Here is an 8251-nt window from a genome sequence, read left to right as displayed (position 1 = left end):
GTTTTGTTCATTTCTGTTGTGCAGCAAAGTGAATCAGATATACATATAAGAATACATTCTTTTTTGGATTTGCTTCCCATTTATGTAACCATAGAGCACTGAGTAGAGTTCCCTGTGCTATACAGTAGGTTTATATATAGTAGTGTATATATTAATATGTTAGTCCTAGTCTCCCAATTTATCCCACCCTCTTCTTCCTCCCTTGGTAACCATAAGTTCTCTGCATCTGTGACTCTATTTCTGCTTTGTGAATATGTTCATCTGTACCATTTTTCTAGATTCCACGTATGAGTGATATTATTCAACATTTGTTTTTCTCCTCTGACTTGCTTCATTCTGTATGATGAGCTCTAAGTCCACCAACATCTCTGCAAATGACATTATTTCCTTCTTTTTTATGGCTGAGTAATATTCCACTGTTTATATGTATCACATCTTTGTTATCCATTCCTCTGTTGATGGACATTTAGGTTGCTTCCATGTCCTGACTATTGTAAATAGTGCTGCAATGATCGGGGTGCATGCATCCTTTGGAATTCTGGTTTTCTCCAGATATATGCCCAGGAGTGGAATTACTGGGCCATATGATGGCTCTACTTTTAGTTTTTAAGGAATCTCCATACTGTTCTTCATAATGGTACCAATTTACATTCCCACCAACAGTGTAGGAGGGTTCCCTTTTCTCCACGCCTCTCCAGTGTTGATTATTTGTAGATTTTTAGATGATGTCCATTCTGACTGGTGTGAGATGATACTTCTTCATAGTTTTGATTTTCAGTTCTCTAATAATTAATGATATTGAGCATCTTTTCATGTATTTGTTGGCCATCTGTATGTCTTCTTTGGAGAAATGTCTATTTAGGTCTTCTGTCCATTTTTCAGTTGGATTGTTTATTTTTTAATACTGAGCTGCACAAGCTGTTTTATATTTTAAAACATATATAAAGATATATGGGGCTTCCCTGGTGGCTCAGTGGTAGAGAATCTACCTGCCAATGCAGGAGATATGGGTTCGATCCCTTGGTCAAGAAGATTCCCTGGAGAAGGAAATGGCAACGCACTCTAGTATTTTTCCTGTGAAATCCCATGGACAGAGGAGCCTGGCCAGCTACAGACCAGGTGTGTGTATGTGTGTTAGTTGCTCAGTCATGTCCGACTCTTTGTGACCCCATGGACTGTAGCCGGCCAGGCCCCTCTGTCCATGGAAATTTCCAGCAAGAATACTGGAATTGGTTGTTATTTTCTTATTTAGGGAATCTTCCTGACCCAGGGATTGAACCCACATATCCTGCATTGCAGGCAGACTTGTTACCATCTGAGCTACCAGAGAAGCCCATGGGGTTGCAAGAGTTGGACACAACTTAGTGACTAAACCACAACCACAACTACAACATGAGGATATATATATGCAGATAGTGAGAAAGCGAACTTGGGATATATTTGTATTGGAGAGGTAATGGGGTTTGCTGATGAATTTGATTGGAGCGTGTGAGACAGATATAAAAAAGGACTTAAGTTTTTTTACCTGAGCCCCTGGGTTAGTAGTGGTATCATTTCCTGATATGGAGTGAATAACAAGTTTAGGGGAACAGGATTATGAAGACTTTCCCTATTCACTCTGATAATACAGCATAGAAATTAAGAGCAAGGCCTCTGGGGTCAGATAGGCCTGGGCTCACAACTGGTGCTGTGTTTTGAAGCATTTACTTCATGTCTCTGGACCTTGGGATCCCTATCTGCGAAATGGGTGTATTAATAATATCTCCCACATAAGGTTGTTGAAATGATTAAATGTGACTGTACATGTACCGACTCAATGGACATGAGTTTGAGCAAGCTCCAGGTGTTGGTGATGAACAGGGAAGCCTGGTGTGCTGCAGTCCATGGGTTTGCAAAGAGTCAGACATGACTGAGTGACTGAACTGAACTGAACTCACTAATACATGTGAGGTACTTAAGCGTTCATGGCAAATAGGCAGTACTCCCTCTATAACACTTATCTATTCATTATTTTGAAAGGATCCCACAAGGATGCCCAGTGTTCCTTCAATTGTAACATTCTTTGATTCTGTTATCAGTGTGTTAGATTTGGAAAACTGATATAGTATCCATGTACAGGTTAGATGGGAATGGGGAGATTTGTTGTTGTTTATTTGCTAAGTGTGCTCTGATAAGTGTGTCACTCTTTGTGACCCCATGGACTGCAGCACACCAGGCTCCTCTGTCCTCCAGTATCTCCTAGAGTTTGCTCAAATTTATGTCCATTGAGTCCATGATGCTATGTAACCATCTTACCTGCCATCCCCTTCTTTTGCTTTCAATCTTTCCCAGCATCAGGCCTTTTCCAGTGAGTCAGAAATGGGGAGAGATGGAAGCCCTTAGCACACGGCTGTGGCTGTTCACCGTTACCGACCCCTCACCCGTTACCCGGCAACAGTTACCCAGTACCATTAGTAGTCCTGCTCTGCCATTGGTCCATGCCTGTCAGAAGACCCCTCCCACAAGCAACCAACTTCAATGAGCAACCATTAGCGGTCCTCTTCAGCCGCTGATCACTGCCATAGTGGGCCCCTCCCACAAGCAACCAACTGTCAGTGAGCGACCATTAGTGGTCCCATTTGTTGGTGGAATAGTGGTCCTCAAGCAGAGAGTGAGGTAAGAGGCAGATCCCGACTTTCTCCCCTGGGGCCCCCAGCTCCCTGGGCCCTGGGCCAGCAGGTGAACTGGTGTTTCAGGGAGCAGGCTGGGGACTGCATGTTCCAGCAGCAGGCAGCCCACTGGCCTTGGCCCAGGTCTTGAGGGAGCGGTGAACTTCTCTTCCATCCCTGTCTCTGTGACCTAAGGGCAGCAGTAGTCTGCCTCGGTCGCAGTCTGTGGGATCTGGCCATCCCCCACCTCCCCTCCCTGTGGGGTGGCCTGTGGAGTCTGAGGGCCAGTTGGGTCCTAGGCACTGTTACAGTTGGGCAGGGTCTGGGGACCTGGCCCTGAGGAAGCTGCCAATTGAGATCTGCCTTCTCTTAGGACTGGGACATTGTGGGGTGAAAGCTGTTCCTTGGAACCTTGCCCTTTCTTGTTAGAACAGAATAACATTTGTTTGGTGGAGGTTTACAGGAACATCATTACCTGATCATGACCTGACCTCAAAAACAAAGGATCTGACAGGCAGAAGTTTACAACCCATGTGCCTCCCTCACCTTTCCTAGAAAAGGGCTTTGCTGAAAGCTTGTGGGGAGTTCAGGGGTTTCTAAGGCATGAGCTACAAACCTCCTTGCAGGGCCTTGTTGTAAACTTTCTCTGCCCCAAAGTCGGATGTTTTGGTATTGCTTGGCCTCATTGTTCGTCGGGCACACGGACTTGTGTTTCAGTAACATGAGCAGCGTGCAAGCTAAGTTGCTTCAGTCGTGTCTAACTCTTTGTGACCCTATGGACTGTAGCCCACCAGGCTCCTCTGTCCATAGGGTTCTCCAGGAAAAATACTGGAGTGGGTTTCCATGCCCTCGTCCAGAGGATCGAACCCATGTCTCCTGCATCTCCTGCATTGCAGGCAGATTCTTTACTTCTGAGCCACAAGGGAAGCCCAACAGGAGCAGAAATCTTACTAAATTATTCTTTGAGAGGCATCAACAACAGTGGTATGAGAACAGAAGGGAGGGAGGAAATAGAGACTGTGCTAAAGAGGAAACATGACAAGATTTGGCAAATGATGAGCTGTGAAAAAAAAGGATAAAGATACCTGACTTCCTAACTTGGAAAAGTTGGGACAGAATCATTAACAAAGGTAGGAAGGCCAACATATCAGCTTCCCAGGTGGCACTAGTGGTAAAGAATCCACCTGCCACTGCAGAAGATGCAAGAAATGAGAGTTCAATCTCTGGGTAGGCAAGATCCCCTGGAGAAGGAAATGGCGACCCACTCCAGTATTCTCCTTGCCTGGAAAATTCCAAGAGCAGAGGAGCCTGGCAGGCTACAGTCCATGAGCCTGCGATACAAAACACATATAATACACAGGAAAGCCAACATACAGAGTACCTTGGGGAAAGGAAAAGACACCTTTAGTTTGAACTGAAGTACTAGCAATACTAGAAGTTAGGTATCAAATAGAATCATGCCTAGTATACAGTAAGTGCTCAATATCTTTTGAATGTTTCATAGATCTTCTGGGTAAGCACTGTCTGATAGAAATACGATGAAAGACACAAATGTAAGCCATGTGTCATTAAAACATTTTCTAGCAGTCACATTTAAAAAAGTAAAGAGAAACAGATGAAACTAATTCTGATAACATATTTTACTTAATGCCAAAATATTATTGTGCCAATACTTAGTTAATATAAAAATGCCAAAAATACTAGTATATTTTCATGCTCTTTGAAGTCTAGTACATATTTTATACCTACAGCATATCCCAATTTCAACCTGCTCTCCAGTGGCTGCTGTACTGGACAGTTCTAGGTGGAGGTGATTGTCAGGCAGTGGATTATAATGACTGAATTCCAGGAAAGAGATCAGTCTAGCATCATCTTCATGGTGGAGAAAACCAGATGACAGGATGGACTTTGTTAATGGAGAGAATGCTAGAAGAAAAGTGAACCCAAAGCAAAAGGGGATAGTAATTTGTTTTGTAAGAATTCGACTTCTCCATTGAATTGCTTGGCCCCAGAAAATAGATGAATTAGTAATACTGATTCAATCCATGTTTTCTTGAATTGCTCTCTAGTTTTCTCTACTATTTGAAAGTATCTTTTTCATATATTTGTCTACTGTCCATCTTCCTCTTATAGTGTAAGTCTCTTTTGTTCATTATTATATTCCCAAGATAGTATTGCTCATACATTAAGGCTCAGTAAATACCTGTGGGTTAAAAGCCAAATCCCTGCTTTCAGAGATTTACAATATGATTGATAGACAAGTGTTCCATAGAAGAAGAAATAACATCATGATAGATTATTAGAGAATTAAAGTCCTAATGAATAGTACTGCTAATGTAGGGTCCAAGAGTTCAAAAGAGATAGATCTATAGGGTTTCAAGTAGCCTAGAAAGCCAGAAGTGAAATATGCACTGTGTCTTTAATGGTGGCTAGCCTTTGGATACTTAGAAAAGAGGGGCATATGCAAAGATGGGGATGAATAGAAATAGTTTAGTTGTAATAGATTTTGGGAAAATATAAGATATCAAGTTGGAACAGTAGCCACTGAAGTTTCTGAGAAGGCGTACAAAGCAGAATTTTACAAATGGTATATAAAATGGATCAGGGAAGCAACAGCTGGTAGGCAGTTATAATATCCAGAAGGTGATGAGGTTTGCATTGTGGTGATGCTTCTGGGGATAGGCAGGAGAAGAGATATGAGAGATGTTTAAATAAAGGCCTTAATGAATTTTGTTTTGGACTAAATATGCATTGGATGATCAAATGTGTTGCTAAGGACAGCTCCAAGTTTCTGAACTTGGTTGACTGAGTGATGGTGCCATAAACTGAAAGTTCCAAATGGTAAATTCCTTTCAGGGGTGGGGGCTGAGGAAGGAAAATGGTTGAAGTCAAAATGATGGAAGATATCCAAGTGGAAATTTCCAGTAAGCCATCAGATGACTAAGGGATTCAGAAAATGTAGGCACTTTCCAAAACGTCTGTTCTTTTTGCCTATATACAAAGTGTTTACTTTATGTGTTTCCCTGTGGCTCTGTTGATTACATTCTTAAGTGTGGTTTGAAGTTCCTCTGGCTTCAAACTTGTATTTGTTTTGGGCATGGTTGGAGTGGAGTGCTAATGAGCACAAGGTCATAGGTTTGATCCCCAGAAGGGCCAGTTCATTTCATGGAGAGGAAAATTGTGTTCCATGGTTCACAGACCTTACCCTTAATCCTGTTTGCCCGTCTCTAAACTATGTAGCATGGGTCCCCAGGGGGCCCAGTGAGAAAGTGTGAGTGGTTGTTTGCAAGTCATTAAAACTACTAGAAGAATGGCTCCACGTGGGTTTACCTGGGGTGCTTCTTCAAAAAGCTTAGTCTTCCTTCCTCCCTCAGCTCATGGGACAGAGACCAAGTTTTCAGAGGCAATAGCCTGACCAAATGCACATGAAACTGTCCTGTTGATGGCCACCCACATCCGGTTCCCACATTCATTGACTTCTTAGGTGAAAAGCAGTGTACTGATCCAGGGATATGTGGTACTTCAGTGCAAGAGTTTACTTATGAGTTTTAGAGTTTTATCTGTTTGACTTTTAGAATTGGCTTATTAACACTATACAAATAAACCCTGGAGGGCTTAAACATGCCCCAGAGCCTCTAAGCAAACCTTTCACTGACTGATTTTCCTTATCTTATTCAGCTGCTTTTAGCTTGCCATGTACTCTTTCTGGGAAATACAACTCTACACTCAGAATTCTTGCAATGGTCATACAAGGATACAGCATAGAATGTGCTGTGTTTAAAAGAGTGATGGTCTCCACAGACAGCCGTTGGGCAAACCCACAGAAGGCATCTTCCACAGAAGTGTAGGGTTGCCAGCATTTGCTGGGATAGCATCTGAGGTCTGTTTCTGTGGATACTGCATTTTCAAAAATCAATCCCAGAGATTCTCAAGTTGCTTTTCCAGTGACTGATACACCCCTTGGGTCCTGCAGGAGTAACCCCAAAGAGGATTCGGAATAATGTTACACACACAATGAAAGATAAAAAGTAAATTCTTACAACTTAAGAAGAACTTAAAAATATATTCTCTTCTCTTTCAGGGATGTGTTTGCCTCATGAGGGATATTTCTATTATTTGATATTATGGAAAACTGAAAAAAACTGAGAAGAGACCAGACCATCAAACATCATTTAATAGCAATTGCTAAGAACAATCGTGATGACTTAGAAGAATATGGATTGGAACAAATATGACTAAAACTAAAAGGCAGAATAATTGAAGGTATGTGCTGAAAAAGCCAGTAAAACTGGTTGAGAAATTATTGAAAAATACAAAGCCAATGGAGATTTTGCATGATGACAAGTAACTGACTTATTTGCATTGTTTCTTTGAATTACTTATATTAAATGTTTTGGTATTATTTAGGAAGGGCCTGAAAATATCATATAATAGTTAAAAATCATTATATGGAAAATTTGTAGCTCTGCTGACTGGGATGGGCTGGGCTAGGGAGAGGAAAGACAAAGGATTAAAATGACAAGAAAGGATTAAAGTGACACAGCAAGAAAATGCTAGACTTGAACTTTTACATTTGCTTTTGTAGTATAAGGATTTTTTTTTTTTTTTTTTTTTTGGCTCAAACATTACTTTCCCCCTGAAATGCTAAGTCAGAGTAAAATTAGGGGAGGAGGTGGTCACTTGTTCAGAATACTTGGGGCCATGAGTCAGAGTGTACATGGAAAAGGGTGTGACAAAGCCAATGGAGAGAACTGTGCCTTGAATAACTTATATCCTTAATAAGTACTGTCATTCCGAATAATAATAATAGAAGTAGTGACAACAAAAGTATCAACAAGAACTGAGGAGCTGACTGTGCTGGACTGCGCCAGTGTTTTCAGCCATAGAGAAACCAAAAAGACGAAACGGATCCATTGAGACGATGTGATGAGTTTACCATAAAGATTATTTTATTACATTTAGGAGACTGCTCTTTAGCCTAAGATTATATTCATGTCATGTTTTCAAATGATTCCCTCTGAATCACATGGTGATAATGATTGGTTTTTTTAAATGTCCTTACTTTAACCAAATAAAGACTTTGCCATCCTATTTCAGTTTCTTGAAAATTCTACTCTTATTTTTGGAAATTTTACAATTTTGAGAAACCTAGAAACTGAGGAACGGTTGCATGATAGTGTTTAATCCTCAAATACCAGTAGGAGGTAGATAATGCTGTTGTTGTTGTTATTATTAATACCATTTTACAAAAGAGGAAACTGAGCCTCACAGAAGTTGTTTGTCTAGAGAACTCAGCTAGAAGGGTCAGAGCCACAACACACACCCACATCTGCCTGATTTTAGCACTCATGCTTCTTACCTCTATGTTTTTCCTGTGCCTTGGAGTAAAGAATGAAGCAGGGCAAAGGCTAATAGAGTTTTGCCAAGAAAATGCACTGGTCATAGCAAACACCCTCTTCCAACAACACAAGAGAAGACTCTACACATGGACATCACCAGATGGTCAACACTGAAATCCGATTGATTATATTCTTTGCAGCCAAAGATGGAGAAGCTCTATACAGTCAGCAAAAACAAGACCAGGAGCTGACTGTGGCTCAGAT

Source organism: Bos mutus, chromosome 5, assembly GCF_027580195.1.
Source record: "Bos mutus isolate GX-2022 chromosome 5, NWIPB_WYAK_1.1, whole genome shotgun sequence".
NCBI lineage: Eukaryota > Metazoa > Chordata > Mammalia > Artiodactyla > Bovidae > Bos > Bos mutus.
The sequence above is the reverse complement of the archived record's forward strand: the minus strand, read 5'-3'. Positions refer to the sequence as shown.